The sequence below is a fragment of the Rattus norvegicus genome, chromosome 12 (assembly GCF_036323735.1).
Source record: "Rattus norvegicus strain BN/NHsdMcwi chromosome 12, GRCr8, whole genome shotgun sequence".
In the NCBI taxonomy this organism is placed as follows: Eukaryota; Metazoa; Chordata; class Mammalia; order Rodentia; family Muridae; genus Rattus; species Rattus norvegicus.
This window is the reverse complement of record NC_086030.1, coordinates 8,104,069-8,122,099: the sequence shown is the minus strand read 5'-3', so window position 1 is coordinate 8,122,099 and position 18,031 is coordinate 8,104,069. Positions and strand designations below refer to the sequence as shown.

Genomic DNA, 18,031 nt, shown 5'->3' with positions numbered 1-18,031 from the left:
AATGGATTGAACTAGAAAAACATCATCCCAGGTGAGGTAACTCAGTCCCAGAAAGTCAAATTTGGCATGTGTTTTCTTACATGTGGATGTTGTCTCTTAATTCATCTATCAGCAAGCTATAGTCAATGTAATCACAAGAATTAGGAAGAGAGTGATCAGATTGAAGGAGGGATGGATCTCCTTAGGAAGAGGACATAGAATACATTGTTATGGAAGGATGAAGGGAGACTAGAATAGGAGGATCAAACAGTGACAGGAGAGGAATGAGGGGATGAAGAAAGAAATATAAGGAGGAACTGCTAGGCCTAAGGAACATTTGAAAGGTCATAAGTCAACCTAATACAGTAGAAGTATCCTATAACATATACTTATATAAAGGTGTTTCAAATGAAATTCCTCAATAACATGATACAGAAAAGCCACTCTTGTCAACCAAAAGCAACTCTCAGTATAAAGATGAGTTGTATCTAATTGAATTATTGGCCAAAGTGTTCCCATCATAAACCCTAAATAATCTAAGCTATTGCCAAGGCTATTGCATTCTTTCCACAAACTTATAGTAAGGATCAATTGATAAAGACAACACCTACAGAACTCACTGAAGATTTAGAAGTCAATCTGGTGATTACCTTGAGCTTTCACCTCTATGGACACTTAGACTACAAGGTATTCTGCATGTTATTAGAGGAGAAACTAAATATCAACCTAGCTACAAACTTTACTTATACAATTATGACCTACTTCCAAGATATGCTGCTGCAATAATGTTACAAATCTTGTTGGACTAAGCAAGTAATATCTGATTTGAGTGAAGATCCACACTATGAGATGGCATGAAACACTGCTTGTGCATCTAAAACCTGAGGTCAGATAGTCCATGAATCTTGAAGAAAACCAATACTAATAGAATGTAGCAATGAAATGACTCCTATCATATCTTTTAGGAACATTTATTCCTTACTCAGCCATCAAGAGAGAAGATTCCTCCTGTAGCAAATTGGAATTAATAGAGACCCATGGCCAGAGTGTGTGTCTCTCAGACTTGAGAGACCTTTGAACGTCAGTCCTAAAAGGGGTATTTCCATAAAATCCTTCCCTTCAGAGCATACAAAATTTTGTGAAAGAGGACTCAGAAAGAGTGTAAGAGTCAGAATTTATAGAGTACACTAAGGATTCAAGAACTTCTAGACAGGACCAGGGTTGTACACAAATGAATGTATAGAAACATGTAGCCAGCATGCACAGGGCCTACACCTGATGGGGTTTTAGAGCATAATGAAGCAGTATACACATGTTACCATACCTAACCCAGAGGCTGTCTCCTACTGACAGACATGTGAAAATGAAAAAGTTTTTATTCTAAGGGAGTCTCACTGGAAGAATAAACTCCTCGTTGTGTATACACCATGTCTCACCCTCGTTGGCTAACAGAAAACAAACTCAACAGCATCTTTGGAGGTCTTGGTCTCATAATGAAATGGTTGGAGAATGAATAGGGCACTCACATATCTAACTCTGTTGAGGTCCCAGCACTAATAGGAAAAGTAGACATATAACCTACTCTTTAATCCAGAAGCTATCTCCAGTTGATAAATGTAAGCCAAGAACTTAACAATCTAAACAGAACCATAATCAATGAGGAGATTAAAATAGTATTCAAAAGTCTTCAATTAAAAATGTCCAGGGCCAGAATTATCACACCATAATTCTCCTGGATTTTTAATTCTTCAGATTCTTCTTAAAACATTCCTTCTTAAACAGTTAAAAAAGAGAAAAGAAACAGAATGAGCACTTACAAACTTCTACAAAGCCAGTGTCACTCTACTACTAAAACCCGGTAGACATACTGTAGGCCAAAATTCCTGATGAACATAGACTAAAAAAAAATTAAGAAAACAACAGTAAATATAATGTAGAAACACAGGAAGAAGACAATCAACTCTGACCGAGTTGTTTTTATCTTTCAAATGTATAGATGGTTCAACATATTTCTCAAGGCAATAAATAAAATAAACAACATAAATGGGCTTAAGACAAAAATCACCTGATTATTTCAATGGATGCAGAAAAGGTTTCGACAAAATCCATCATACATTCATGGTAAAGGTCTTGAAGAATGTAGAGCTAAATGCAACATACGACAACACAACAATATAGACACACACATACACACACATATAAGCAACCTCAACATAAGTGGAGATGTAAATTAGTCAAGGATATCCAACACTCCCATTTCTTCTTAATATTGTGTTTGAAGTACTACCTAGAGCAATGAGGCAATACAAGGAAATTAACAAGACACAATTAAGCAAATAAAAGTCAAACTACCTTTATTTGTAGATGACATAATGCTAAATATTGGACATTAAGAGATTCTGCCAGAATAGAAATGATCACCAAATTCAGCAATGTGGCAGCATTCAAAATCATCTTGCACAATCAATAGCTTTTTTGATCCACAAAAACAAACATACAGAACATGAGGACATGGACACATACACATTCACAATAGCCTAAGGAAAAATATATGAGAATAAATATAACAAAGGGAATGAGTAATTTATTCAATAAAATCTTTACACTTCTGAAGAAAGAGGGAGAGCGAGACACTAGGAAACAACATGATATTCTACGTTCATAGACCTGTAGGAGAAGTGTGGTGAAAATGAGCATTCTACCAAAAGCTGTTTATACCCTGAATGCAATCCCAGTAAACATGGCATCTACTTTTTCACAGGAAATAACATGTACAATTTCAAATGATACCACAAAGAATCCTAAAGTGAGGAAACGATGCTTGAAGGATTATAATTCCATATTTTAAGATACATTAGAGAACCATAATAACAAAACAACATTGGTACTGGAACAAAACAGACATGTAGACCAATGGTACAAAATTATATCCCAAACATGAATTCATGTAGCTTCAACCACTTAACATTTGACTGAGATGTCAAAAAAAGAAAAAAAAGAAATAAATCCACATGCTGAAGAAAAGAAGCATCTTCAAGAAATTCAAACAACACAAAAAAAATTAACCTTGTATCTGTCAACTTGCACAAAACCTAATTCCAAATGGATCAAAAGCATAACTGTGGGGGCTGGGGATTTAGCTCAGTGGTAGAGCGCTTGCCTAGGAAGCGCAAGGCCCTGGGTTCGGTCCCCAGCTCCAAAAAAAAGAACCAAAAAAAAAGCATAACTGTGAAGCCTGAAACTCTGAGACTATTAGAAAAAACATTCGGTAATCTTAATGATATAGTTGTAGGAAAAGATTCTGTTTGCCCAAGAATTAAAGCTAACAACTGAGTATTGGGGACTTCATAAAACTAAACATCTTCTGCATAGCAGTCAACAAGGTGTACAAACAGCCCAGAGAGTAACAAGAGCTTTGCCAACACTTTCTGAGGTTTAATACCCATAACATAGAAAAATGACAATTCTTTACTATCCTGGAATTGAATTTTCCATATGCTCGCTGTACAGAATGAATGCCAGTGGCTTGCTTTGTGATATTAGTTATATTATTGGATATAATTCATGACAAAACTAATTCTTGACAACAGGCTAGAAGAGGGCATGAATATTGGAGTAATAAGGGGAGAATTGAGTCTCAGAACAGAAAGAAACTAGAATACTTTTGTTCTTTTTGGGGGGAAAACTAATAAACAGAAATAATGAAAATAAATTAGAGAAAGTTCTTGGGGTATAACAGCAGTATATTGGACGTAGATAGCAGGGTTGAATGTATACATAATATTTCTAGACATTGCATATCTTTGACATATGACAGAAAATAAACAGAAAATTATTAACTTAGTGAATATAGAAATTATTATTACTTTGATTATCAGATGCAGAATCCACAGTAATAGTAAAAAGAGGTAAAATGCAGCAACTACCATATCTCCATCCTTGTATACACTAGTTTTTGTCTTTGCAGCACAGGAAGAGCGGTCAAAGGAGTAGACATCACTGAAATATTGGAGAAGCAGGAACATAAAAATCAGAAGCATCATAGCAGTAACTGCAAATTTTAAGTCTGTGTACAGTTTGAATTTGCAAAGACAGGAGGTGTATACATATCCAATGAATTTGTATTAATTTGTATAAATTTCAATTTTTTTGTTGACTATGACTGGAACTTTTATTCCCATGGTTTCTTCAACTCAGTTTTTGAATATCCTTTGGAGAGTCTGAAAACCTTTCTTTCTTGGAAATCCAAATGTGAGGTCACACTTGCCAGAAAAAATTTATTGAAAATATGTTTAGGGCTCATCATCTCCAATCCCAGGTGCTATGATTTCATCAAGTTTCAGTGACAACCGGGTTCCTGAGCTGAAGTCCTCTTGGGAAGACTTGATCAAGCTGATGTCAAAAAACTTACTTTCTGCTGTGGATAAAAATATTGTCATAAGGGATGGGGATGTATCTCAATTATTAGTATGCTTTTCTATCATGCACAAAGTCCTGGGTGTAATCAGCAGAAACACATAAACTGGGTATTGTTTTAAACATCTGTAATCCCAGCACTGGAGATCAAGACACAGAAGAATTTGGAGGTCAAGATAAACTTTGTACACACAAAATGTTGAGGTCAACCTGTACTAAAGGCTGTCTCAAAAATGTTGTTAAAATCCATTTGTATATACTCAGGATTAATTTTTGCTCATTTAACATGATTTTCTTAGAGTATGCGAGGTGTTTGTACCCATTCCTACTTAAACAGTACAAATGAACTACAAATTACATATATATATATATATATATATATATTGAAACATTTACTAAACAATTATACATTGAATTTAATTTATCACCTGTGCCACATTCTACTTCATTTAATCCATTCATAATTTGGAAAAACATATGGCTAGGACAGAGTAAGAATAGAGAAAGAAATGTGACTTATCTGTCCTTAGATTTTAACTTTTCCCAATCCTAATAATGCTTTGAAATGGAGACTACTAGTTTTTCTTTCTATATAGGTATCTGTGTTTGGATATGTACATCATGTGTAGGCCACAGGTCGAAATCAAATGTCTTCCTCTACTATTCAATGTCTTACGTTTTAGAAACAAGTTTCTAAGTAAAACCAGAACTTTTTTTTCCGGAGCTGGTGATCGAACCCAGGGCCTTGTGCTTGCTAGGCAAGCGCTCTACCACTGAGCTAACTCCCCAACCCCAAAACCAGAACTTTTTGATTCAGCTAAAGTAAATGAGCAACCAGTTTCTGCCTCTCAAAGTAAGTACTAAGACTATAGATGTATGTGAAATGCCCATATAGTTTATGGGAACTGGGGTTCGGAACACAGGTTGTCATTATTTTATGGTCAACAAAACCATTACCCTAATGCCTAAAGTCTACAACTTTTCAGATAAAAACAACTTTTAATCAGCACTCAAGTAGAGGCATTATTATTTTTTAAATGTTTTCTTACACAAGAATTTTAAGTACAGAATAATGAATTTCAAAGAGGTTTGTGCAAATGTTTATTTTAACACTTTATAACTTTTGCAGCACTGGGTATTGAATACAGTGCCTCCTACATGCTAAGCTGAAGATGAAAAACACATCTGAACTGGGATTTTTTTCATCTTAAAGATTAAAATCATAAGATTAACAGGACAATGGTGGTACTAGAAATGATTATGTTTAGCAAGTTATGTCAGACTCAGAAATACAAATACCAAAGGTTGTTTCTGTTATCTTCTGTTTGTGTGCTTGACCTGAAAGCAGAAAAGAAAGATGGAAGAGAGAACACGAGAGGGCAATAGAGAGTAATTGGAATGTTACTTAAAGAAAAATTGGGGGATGTTGGAGGAGACAAAAGAGACCAAATACAAGTGAACAGGAAAGGTTTCTTCTCCCAGGAGTTGTCACTGCTAATAGAACTTTCAGAATCATTCTTTTCAATAATTTTATCTTCAGAAGTTTCTTTGGATTTGTGAGTTTCAGGGTGGAGATAACGTCTTTGTTCTACTTGGAGTTTAGATTTTTGCAAGTTGGGTGATAAAAATACATTTTATTTTGTTATATTTCATTTTTATATTTATCATAGTCATTTTAATAACTATATCACATTCATCACAAGTGAAAGAACATAAGAGAATAAATATGAAGACAATGTTGTAAGCACTCATTTTATGCAGCATTATTTAAGATTGTTTTCTTTATCTTATTATGTCTGCTGTATCTTTTTTTTTATTAACTTGAGTATTTCTTATATGAATTTCAAGTGTTATTCCCTTTCCCGGTTTCCGGGAAAACATCCCCCTCCCCCCTCCCCTTCCTTATGGGTGTTCCCCTCCCAACTCTCCCCCCATTGCCGCCCTCCCCCCATAGTCTAGTTCACTGGGGGTTCAGTCTTAGCAGGACTCAGGGCTTCCCCTTCCACTGGTGCTCTTACTAGGATATTCATTGCTACCTATGGGGTCAGAGTCCAGGGTCAGTCCATGTATAGTCTTTAGGTAGTGGCTTAGTCCCTGGAAGCTCTGGTTGCTTGACATTGTTGTACATTTGGGGTCTCGAGCCCCTTCAAGCTCTTCCAGTTCTTTCTCTGATTCCTTCAACGGGGGACCTATTCTCAGTTCAGTGGTTTGCTGCTGGCATTCGCCTCTGTATTTCCTGTATTCTGGCTGTGTCTCTCAGGAGCGATCTACATCCGGCTCCTGGCGGTCTGCACTTCTTTGCTTCATCCATCTTGTCTAATTGGGTGGCTGTATATGTATGGGCCACATGTGGGGCAGGCTCTGAATGGGTGTTCCTTCAGTCTCTGTTTTAATCTTTGCCTCTCCCTTCCCTGCCAAGGGTATTCTTTTTCCTCATTTAAAGAAGGAGTGAAGCATTCACATTTTGATCATCCGTCTTGAGTTTCGTTTGTTCTAGGGATCTAGGGTAATTCAAGCATTTGGGCTAATAGCCACTTATCAATGAGTGCATACCATGTATGTCTTTCTGTGATTGGGTTAGCTCACTCAGGATGATATTTTCCAGTTCCAACCATTTGCCTACGAATTTCATAAACTCGTTGTTTTTGATAGCTGAGTAATATTCCATTGTGTAGATGTACCACATTTTCTGTATCCATTCCTCTGTTGAAGGGCATCTGGGTTCTTTCCAGTTTCTGGCTATTATAAATAAGGCTGCGATGAACATAGTGGAGCACGTGGCTCTTTTATATGTTGAGGTATCTTTTGGGTATATGCCCAAGAGAGGTATAGCTGGATCCTCAGGCAGTTCAATGTCCAATTTTCTGAGGAACCTCCAGACTGATTTCCAGAATGGTTTTACCAGTCTGTAATCCCACCAACAATGGAGGAGTGTTCCTCTTTCTCCACATCCACGCCAGCATCTGCTGTCACCTGAGTTTTTGATCTTAGCCATTCTCACTGGTGTGAGGTGAAATTTCAGGGTTGTTTTGATTTGCATTTCCCTTATGACTAAAGATGTTGAACATTTCTTTAGGTGTTTCTCAGCCATTCGGAATTCCTCAGCTGTGAATTCTTTGTTTAGCTCTGAACCCCATTTTTTAATAGGGTTATTTGTTTCCCTGCGGTCTAACTTCTTGAGTTCTTTGTATATTTTGGATATAAGGCCTCTATCTGTTGTAGGATTGGTAAAGATCTTTTCCCAATCTGTTGGTTGCCGTTTTGTCCTAACCACAGTGTCCTTTGCCTTACAGAAGCTTTGCAGTTTTATGAGATCCCATTTGTCGATTCTTGATCTTAGAGCATAAGCCATTGGTGTTTTGTTCAGGAAATTTTTTCCAGCGCCCATGTGTTCCAGATGCTTCCCTAGTTTTTCTTCTATTAGTTTGAGTGTGTCTGGTTTGATGTGGAGGTCCTTGATCCACTTGGACTTAAGCTTTGTACAGGGTGATAAGCATGGATCGATCTGCATTCTTCTACATGTTGCCCTCCAGTTGAACCAGCACCATTTGCTGAAAATGCTATCTTTTTTCCATTGGATGGTTTTGGCTCCTTTGTCAAAAATCAAGTGACCATAGGTCTATGGGTTCATTTCTGGGTCTTCAATTCTATTCCATTGGTCTATCTGTCTGTCTCTGTACCAATACCATGCAGTTTTTATCACTATTGCTCTGTAATACTGCTTGAGTTCAGGGATAGTGATTCCCCCTGAAGTCCTTTTATTGTTGAGGATAGCTTTACCTATCCTGGGTTTTTTGTTATTCCAGATGAATTTGCAAATTGTTCTGTCTAACTCTTTGAAGAATTGGATTGGTATTTTGATGGGGATTGCATTGAATCTGTAGATTGCTTTTGGTAAAATGGCCATTTTTACTATATTAATCCTGCCAATCCATGAGCATGGGAGATCTTTCCATCTTCTGAGGTCTTCTTCAATTTCCTTCCTCAGTGTCTTGAAGTTCTTATTGTACAGATCTTTTACTTGCTTGGTTAAAGTCACACCGAGGTACTTTATATTATTTGGGTCTATTATGAAGGGTGTCGTTTCCCTAATTTCTTCTCGGCTTGTTTCTCTTTTGTATAGACGAAGGCAACTGATTTATTTGAGTTAATTTTATACCCAGCCACTTTGCTGAAGTTGTTTATCAGCTTTAGTAGTTCTCTGGTGGAACTTTTGGGATCACTTAAATATACTATCATGTCATCTGCAAATAGTGATATTTTGACCTCTTCTTTTCCGATCTGTATCCCCTTGATCTCCTTTTGTTGTCTGATTGCTCTGGCTAGAACTTCAAGAACTATATTGAATAAGTAGGGAGAGAGTGGGCAGCCTTGTCTAGTCCGTGATTTTAGTGGGATTGCTTCAAGTTTCTCTCCATTTAGTTTAATGTTAGCAACTGGTTTGCTGTATATGGCTTTTACTAAGTTTAGGTATGGGCCTTGAATTCCTATTCTTTCCAGGACTTTTATCATGAAGGGGTGTTGAATTTTGTCAAATGCTTTCTCAGCATCTAATGAAATGATCATGTGGTTCTGTTCTTTCAGTTTGTTTATATAATGGTTCCCGTTGATGGTTTTCCGTATATTAAACCATCCCTGCATGCCTGGGATGAAGCCTACTTGATCATGGTGGATGATTGTTTTGATGTGCTCTTGAATTCGGTTTGCCAGAATTTTATTGAGTATTTTTGCGTCGATATTCATAAGGGAAATTGGTCTGAAGTTCTCTTTCTTTGTTGTGTCTTTGTGTGGTTTAGGTATAAGAGTAATTGTGGCTTCGTAGAAGTAATTCGGTAGTGCTCCATCTGTTTCAATTTTGTGGAATAGTTTGTATAATATTGGTATGAGGTCTTCTATGAAGGTTTGATAGAATTCTGCACTAAACCCGTCTGGACCTGGGCTCTTTTGGTTGGGAGACCTTTAATGACTGCTTCTATTTCCTTAGGAGTTATGGGGTTGTTTAACTGGTTTATCTGTTCCTGATTTAACTTCGATACCTGGTATCTGTCTAGGAAATTGTCCATTTCCTGAAGATTTTCAAGTTTTGTTGAATATAGGTTTTTATAGTAAGATCTGATGATTTTTTGAATTTCCTCTGAATCTGTAGTTATGTCTCCCTTTTCATTTCTGCTTTTGTTAATTTGGACACACTCTCTGTGTCCTCTCGCTAGTCTGGCTAAGGGTTTATCTATCTTGTTGATTTTCTCAAAGAACCAACTTTGGTTCTGTTGATTCTTTCTATGGTCCTTTTTGTTTCTACTTGGTTGATTTCAGCTCTGAGTTTGATTATTTCCTGCCTTCTACTCCTCCTGGGTGTATTTGCTTCTTTTTGTTCTAGAGCTTTTAGGTGTGCTGTCAAGCTGCTGACATATGCTCTTTCCTGTTTCTTTCTGCAGGCACTCAGTGCTATGAGTTTTCCTCTTAGCACAGCTTTCATTGTGTCCCATAAGTTTGGGTATGTTGTACCTTCATTTTCATTAAATTCTAAAAAGTTTTTAATTTCTTTCTTTATTTCTTCCTTGACCAGGTTATCATTGCGTAGAGCATTGTGCAATTTCCACGTATATGTGGGCATTCTTCCCTTATTGTTATTGAAGACCAGTTTTAGGCCGTGGTGGTCCGATAGCACGCATGGGATTATTTCTATCTTTCTGTACCTGTTGAGGCCCGTTTTTTGACCAATTATATGGTCAATTTTGGAGAAAGTACCATGAGGAGCTGAGAAGAAGGTATATCCTTTTGCTTTAGGATAGAATGTTCTATAAATATCCGTTAAGTCCATTTGGCTCATGACTTCTCTTAGTCTGTCGACATCACTGTTTAACTTCTGTTTCCATGATCTGTCCATTGATGAGAGTGGGGTGTTGAAATCTCCCACTATTATTGTGTGAGGTGCAATGTGTGTTTTGAGCTTTAGTAAGGTTTCTTTTACGTATGTAGGTGCCCTTGTATTTGGGGCATAGATATTTAGGATTGAGAGTTCATCTTGGTGGATTTTTCCTTTGATGAATATGAAGTGTCCTTCCTTGTCTTTTTTGATGACTTTCAGTTGAAAATTGATTTTATCTGATATTAGAATGGCTACTCCAGCTTGCTTCTTCTGACCATTTGCTTGGAAAATTGTTTTCCAGCCTTTCACTCTGAGGTAATGTCTGTCTTTGTCTCTGAGGTGTGTTTCCTGTAGGCAGCAGAATGCAGGGTCCTCATTGCGTATCCAGTTTGTTAATCTATGTCTTTTTATTGGGGAGTTGAGGCCATTGATGTTGAGAGATATTAAGGAATAGTGATTATTGCTTCCCGTTATATTCATATTTGGATGTGAGGTTGTTTGTGTGCTTTCATTCTCTTTGTTTTGTTGCCAAGAGGATTAGTTTCTTGCTTCTTCTAGGGTATAGCTTGCCTCCTTATGTTGGGATTTACCATTTATTATCCTTTGTAGTGCTGGATTTGTAGAAAGATATTGTGTAAATTTGGTTTTGTCATGGAATATCTTGGTTTCTCCATCTATGTTAATTAAGAGTTTTGCAGGATACAGTAACCTGGGCTGGCGTTTGTGTTCTCTTAGGGTCTGTATGACATCAGTCCAGGATCTTCTGGCCTTCATAGTTTCTGGCGAAAAGTCTGGTGTGATTCTGTTAGGTCTACCTTTATATGTTACTTGACCTTTTTCCCTTACTGCTTTTAATATTCTTTCTTTATTTTGTGCGTTTGGTGTTCTGACAATTATGTGAGGGTAGGTGTTTCTTTTCTGGTCCAATCTATTTGGAGTTCTGTAGGCTTCTTGTATGTCTATGGGTATCTCTTTTTTTAGGTTAGGGAAGTTTTCTTCTATGATTTTGTTGAAGATATTTACTGGTCCTTTGAGCTGGGAGTCTTCACTCTCTTCTTTACGTATTATCCTTAGGTTTGATCTTCTCATTGAGTCCTGGATTTCCTGTATGTTTTGGACCAGTAGCTTTTTCCGCTTTACATTATCTTTGACAGTTGAGTCAATGATTTCTATGGAATCTTCTGCTCCTGAGATTCTCTCTTCCATCTCTTGAATTCTGTTGGTGAAGCTTGTATCAACAGCTCCTTGTCTCTTCTTTTGGTTTTCTATATCCAGGGTTGTTTCCATGTGTTCTTTCTTGATTGCTTCTATTTCCATTTTTAATTCCTTCAACTGTTTGATTGTGTTTTCCTGGAATTCTTTCAGGGATTTTTGCGATTCCTCTCTGTAGGCTTCTACTTGTTTATTAATGTTTTCCTGTGTTTCCCTAAGGGAGTTCTTCACGTCTTTCTTGAAGTCCTCCAGCATCATGATCAAATATGATTGTGAAACTAGATCTTGCTTTTCTGGTGTGTTTGGATATTCCATGTTTATTTTGGTGGGAGAATTGGGCTCCGATGATGCCATGTAGTCTTGGTTTCTGTTGCTTGTGTTCCTGCGCTTGCCTCACCATCAGATTATCTCTAGTGTTACTTTGTTCTGCTATTTCTGACAGTGGCTAGACTGTCCTATAAGCCTGTGTGTCAGGAGTGCTGTAGACCTGTTTTCCTCTCTTTCAGTCAGTTATGGGGACAGAGTGTTCTGCTTTCGGGCGTGTAGTTTTTCCTCTCTACAGGTCTTCAGCTGTTCCTGTGGGCCTGTGTCTTGAGTTCACCAGGCAGCTTTCTTGCAGCAGAAAATTTGGTCTTACCTGTGGTCCCGAGGCTCAAGTTCGCTCGTGGGGTGCTGCCCACGGGCTCTCTGCAGCGGCAGCAACCAGGAAGACCTGTGCCGCCCCTTCCGGGAGGTTCAGTGCACCAGGGTTCCAGATGGCCTTTGGTGTTTTCCTCTGTCGTCCGAGATGTATGTACAGAGAGCAGTCTCTTCTGGTTTCCCAGGCTTGTCTGCCTCTCTGAAGGTTTAGCTCTCCCTCCCACGGGATTTGGGTGCAGAGAACTGTTTATCCGGTCTGTTTCCCTCAGGTTCAGGCGGTGTCTCATGCAGGGGTCCTTCCGCTCCTGGGCCCTCCCCCACGGGAGCCGAGAGGCCTTATACAGTTTCCTCTTGGGCCAGGGATGTGGGCAGGGGTGAGCAGTGTTGGTGGTCTCTTCCGCTCTGCAGCCTCAGGAGTGCCCACCTGACCAGGCGGTTGGGTCTCACTCTCACGGGGTCTCATGTCTGCTGTATCTTTAAAAATAGGTAAGTGTTGTTTGAAAACCATGAACAGGCTCAACTCTGCATGTGGTATTTTTTCTAAAAGGATTTTTAAAATTAATGTTTTACATTATTAAGAACAATATTCTTTTTTATTAAACAGTTTTTATTATTTCAGAATTTTATAAATGTGTATAATGTGTTTTGTTCAAATTAATTCCCATTATCTATCATCGAATTTTGTACCCTATTCTCCATCCACTATTCTCTTTCTGAATTCATGTTCTCATTTTTGAAAAAAAAACAAAGCAAAGCAACACAAAACAAAACAAAATAACAACAAAGTATCTACAGCTAGGAGAAATGTAGGAAAGGCTAAAAACAAGCAGGTAGTTTTCCTGTGATGGTTTCTCATCTGTAAAGCGTGGATTATAATTCTATGATGCATAAGTCCTTCTAGGGAAGGCTGAAGGGATTATATTTTAGGAAAGATTTCCACTACTAACTAATATGGTTTTCCTGTTACCATTAATTGCTTCTGAAATAGAAAGCATGCATTTACAAGTTAGAATACATTCCAAGATGTAAAAAAATTAACTAGGTGATTCATTCCCTTGAAACAGGTATGAAAATAAGAATGATCACATTGCATGGCATCACATCAGAGCTGGAGGAGACTGAAAAATTAGGAGGAAGAAGTAGAATAACTTGGAATTTAAAAGGAAACTTAAAAATTAAGATAGCAATACACAGAGTGCAGAGAGAGATACAGAAGAAGCTGCAGAGAGAGCAGAAAGTGTACGCAGACTTCTCCTGCCCAGGTGTCTTAACAGGTCTTTCTTTTAACAGCAAGACAGCCTTAGTTTTGCCAGAGAGAACAATTATTTACAGCCCTGTGTTTAATTAATTTAGCCCTTGTACTTGGTCTTTTGTTCCTCATTCATACGTAAATATAGACATGTGTGTGTGTGTGTGTCTACATATATAATTATTGGATAAGTAAGTAGCTGATACCAACCAGAATGCATTAAGATATATGATTATATATGCATGGATGTATATATGAATTTGTGTAGATTCATGTGTATTAACTTGGGTAAAATATTTTCTTTCTGCTAGTGCCTCTCTTCTGGTTCAATAAAAGTTTATTGTTCCAAGTATCCCTCACACCTGATAATCCAGAAGTGTGATAAGCCAAGAGAGAAAACCAGGAAACTGGCTCTCTCTCTCTCCAGTAACATGAAAGTAGAAAGTAACTGAGAGGGAAGAAAGTCTGGGAGCTGAAAAAGAAGGGGGCAATGAAACATATATGAATATAGAAATAAGATTATTTTAAGATAAGGAAGAAGAGACAGAGGGGATGGGGTCATCAGTTTGTGAGGGGGATGAATAGGAACAAAATACATGTATGGAAATATAATGTACTGACTTGAAAATTTAATAAAAATTTAGTAAGTCTTATAATTATAATGTATTTTGTCCCTGTGACCCTGAAGAGAGTTCCTTTGTAGTCTTAACAAAATAATGTAGCACTTGGGGGCAAAGATACAGCCTAGAAGTCCTGCACTGGAGACCAAGATGGAGAAGACTTCCACAACTACCATGTCCTTCCCCTTAATACTGTGGTAGACAGGGAGGAAGGTAACCCAGACACTGCAGAACACCAGCATGCTGAATGTCAGGAACTTGGCTTCATTGAAGGTGTCAGGTAGGTTCCTGGCCAAGAAAGCCAAGGTGAAGCTTCCCAGGGCTAGAGCCCCCAGGTAACCCAGCACACAGTAGAAGGCAGTGACTGAGCCCTTGTTGCACATGATGATAATATGTTCATGTTCAGAGCGTGTATCTGTGTCAATGAACGGAGGGGTGTTTCCCAGCCAGACTCCACACAAGATAAATTGGATCAAGGTGCAGATGGGAACTATGAATTTAGGTGCCCGTGTTACCAACAACCACCTGATTCTTCTTCCTGGAGCGGTGACCTTGAAGGCCAGAACCACGGTAATCGTTTTGGCCAAGACATTGGAAACAGCCACAGTGAACACCACTGCAAATGTGGTCTGTTGCAGGATGCAAGTGGCTGTGTTGGGATGGCCAATGAAGAGAAAGGAGCAGAGAAAACAGAAGTTAAGGGCAATAAGCAGGACATAGGAAAGAGTGCAGTTATTTGCCTTCACAATGGGAGTGTTCTTCTGCTTCAGAAAGATGCCAAGAACTAGAGATGACAGTGCAGAGAAACACAGAGCTATGCAGGACAGACTTATCCCCATGGGGTCTTCATAATCCAGGAAGGTAATAGACTTTGGGAGGCAGTGGTTTTGTGTTGTGTTGGCATATTGATTGTCTAGACACTGTATACACTGATCCACATCTGTTGAAAAATGTACATTTTTGTTATTTCATAATCATCATTCTTTTGCTCATAGCCCCTCTTATTTGAGTAGGTTAACCTGATAGCCTTCCTCTGTTTTTTCAGATATCAGATGAATATTGTGCAGGGACTAATGTGACTGCAGTATTGAGACATAGACAAAGTCATGATTTCTCCTCACAATTCAATGATACATTTGTCTGAAGATTCTGCCTCCACCAGAAACTTAGGAATGTACACTACACAGCCTCAGTTTGTTTACAATTTTGCCGCCATAGTTAGCACTTCCTGCACAGGGGACCAATGCTCACCAAGTAAATGCACTTGCTGCCCAAGCCGGATGATGTGAGTTGGGATGCCCAGGATCCAAGTAAAGGCTGGACATACAAGCAGAAATGTCTGTAATCCCAGAGCCCCTTATAGAGAGATGAGACACACAGAGAATTTGTCTTGGGAGATCATGGGACATTTAGCCTAGCTAATGCATCTGTGGAGAGAGTCAGGTGATGACTGGCTCCCCAATTCCATATGTGCACCATGGTAAATTTACTTCCCCTCCCATGGACTCTCTTTCACTCAATTTACAAAAGTAACAAATTTGGTGAATTTTGCGATACTTGAGCAGTGGTAATTTCAATGTTGGAGTCTTTATATTCTGTGTAAATAAGTGAATATTTGTAGTTTTGTTGATTCATATGTGTGCATGAATATGTATGCAGCCTGTATTTCTACATGTGTTACCCAGAGGTGAACTTAAGGTACATTTCTCATGAGCCATCTAATTTGCTTTGTGATCTCTCTGGGGATTGGTGATTAGTCTAGTTTGGCTGGCCAGGGAGTGCCAGGGATTTGTATTTCTGCCTCCGCAGTACTGGTGTTATAGGCACAGTTCACCACCACAACTGGCTTTTTATGTGATTTGTCTGTTGGGAAATCCTACTATTAAGGGTGCAGTCTACCATGTATGGAAAATCTCTTCAATTAGAACTTACTGCCTGTAACTCCAAAAAACTGAGTAAGGGCCATAGCCTATGGCCAAATTATAGGTTCAACTTCCACTTTCCTTACAAGAACCTGCCTAGTATCATTCCTATGCTAGCCATTAATACATATCTACCTTTGAATTCCTTACCAATTCTCTAATATCTATATAATTCTGTTCACCCCAAATAAAGTTGAGTGCAGTTGATTCCTGAAATCAATTTGTCCATCTGTACTCACATCCTCTGGATCCTGTCCCCAACACCCCCATACCCTTTGTCCTTGACAGCCAATGGCCAGCAGCCCTAGGTGAGAAGCAAGGTTCACAATTGTTAGAAATTTATCAAAGTTCCCAGGCTTATGGGTAAGTACTTTATTTACTGAGCCATCTCCCCATTGCAATTCTCTCTTCTTTAGCCTATGGCTTGTTAAAAGACAGTTAATGTTAGGTTTACAAAAGATTCAGCTGACCTCAACATAGACCATCAAACAAAATGTAAGGAAGTGGGAAAGTCACTTCCCCTCCACTCTAGAGTAAAAAGCCAAAGAGAAGGGGAAATTCTCCAGAAACAACCCCAGTAAACCAGCCTTTTGGATGGGATATGTATATATCCTCCCTCCTCCAAAAGCTTAGGGGCCATCATTGAAGAAGAGGTAGAAGGAGTGTAGGAGCAAAACGGTGACGAGGAACGCTGCAGGAAGGCTTCTGGGCATGATGTTCCAACTGTACCCATTAACTCAGAGCAGATGCGTTTGCCTGAACAAGACTTGTATAAGATCAGACAGCGAACATTTTCATATGGATCAGGGAGGGTTTCATGAGGTCCCACTCTAGCTGAGGCTATGAGAAGTTTATGGTTTTAGGGGAAGGAGAGTCAATTACCTTTTTGGGATATTCCTGGTAAGTCCACCATTTTCTAGTAGATGTGTGTTTTAGCAGCAGTGATTGGATTTAGTGGGTTATAAAATGAAAAGCGATCAAACAAACAAAAAATTAAAGATGGTATGAAATTGAGAAGAGAATAAGGGAAGATCCATGTATAAAACTACTAAAGATCACATTAAAAATATTTTTGAATGGCAGGTCAGGAATCAAATCATCGGAAGGGATTCTGATGTTCTGTATGAAATGGATGCTGAGAAGGGACAGGGTGCCAGTTGTGTCAAGGTAAATTATTAAAGTGGATCATAGACAAAATCCACCAAGGGGACTGGAAAAATGTCTTAGTTAAATGTATGCATGTAAGTATGAGGGACTTGAGTTCAATTCCCAGCACTCATTTAAATGTGCAAGTGCAACTCTAAGTACCTATAATCTCAGAACTAGTTTGGCAAAGAAAGGAAGGTCTTTCTAGCTAGCTATTGTAGCCAGATTATAAGCCTGCAGTTTCAGTGAAAGATCTTGTCTCAAAAAAAGAAGGTGGAGAATGATACACACTTGTATGTATGCACATCCTACTCCTCACCCCACTCTACTACTACCATCAGCACCACCACTGTGTTTGAGAAAGTAGCAAACTTGGGTTTCCCATCTGTAAAGTCTATCCAGATACTAAGAATGCAAGGGCCCACAGAACACTCTGAACCTTCATAGAAGCTTCCCTGAAATCTAATTCTGTGTACATCAACATACTCAGGTAGAAGCTGAAGCTTGGCAGTGGTGAGGGAATCATAGTTTTACCTAAAATTATCCAGTTGGAGGCTCTGGAAACATTGTTTAGTTGGGGAAAGCAATGCTCTGCAGGCCTGACAACTTGAGTTTCATTCCTGGACTTGCAAAAATGGGAAAGGAAAGAACTGATCTCCCACAGTTGTCTTCTCATTTCCATGTGTGTGCCATGTGTTTTGTGGTGGTTTGAATAAGAATAGCCCCCTTGGCTCATATATTTGGATACTTGGTCATCGGTGAAAGACAGACTTGAGAAGGGATTAGAAGGCATGGTCTTGTCAGAGGAACTGTATCATGGGGACTTGGGGGGAGTGAGGGGTATTGACTTTAGGTCTTTAAAGCCAAAGTCAGGCCCAGTGGCTCTCTTCTTGTCTGCAGATCCAGATGTAGTACTCTGAGCTATTTCTTCAACACTATGACTGCATGTTCCACCTGGCAGCCTACTATGATGACAATG

At 38.7% G+C, this 18,031-nt stretch overlaps 2 pseudogenes; both read right to left on the bottom strand.

The window, feature by feature from the left end:
- The window catches only part of Vom2r-ps91 (vomeronasal 2 receptor, pseudogene 91), a 72,397-nt pseudogene extending 68,375 nt beyond the window's left edge, over positions 1-4,022 (bottom strand).
- A 9,982-nt stretch (positions 4,023-14,004) lies between these two features.
- Vmn2r116l-ps33 (vomeronasal 2, receptor 116 like, pseudogene 33) overlaps positions 14,005-18,031 on the bottom strand; it is a 101,955-nt pseudogene continuing 97,928 nt past the window's right edge.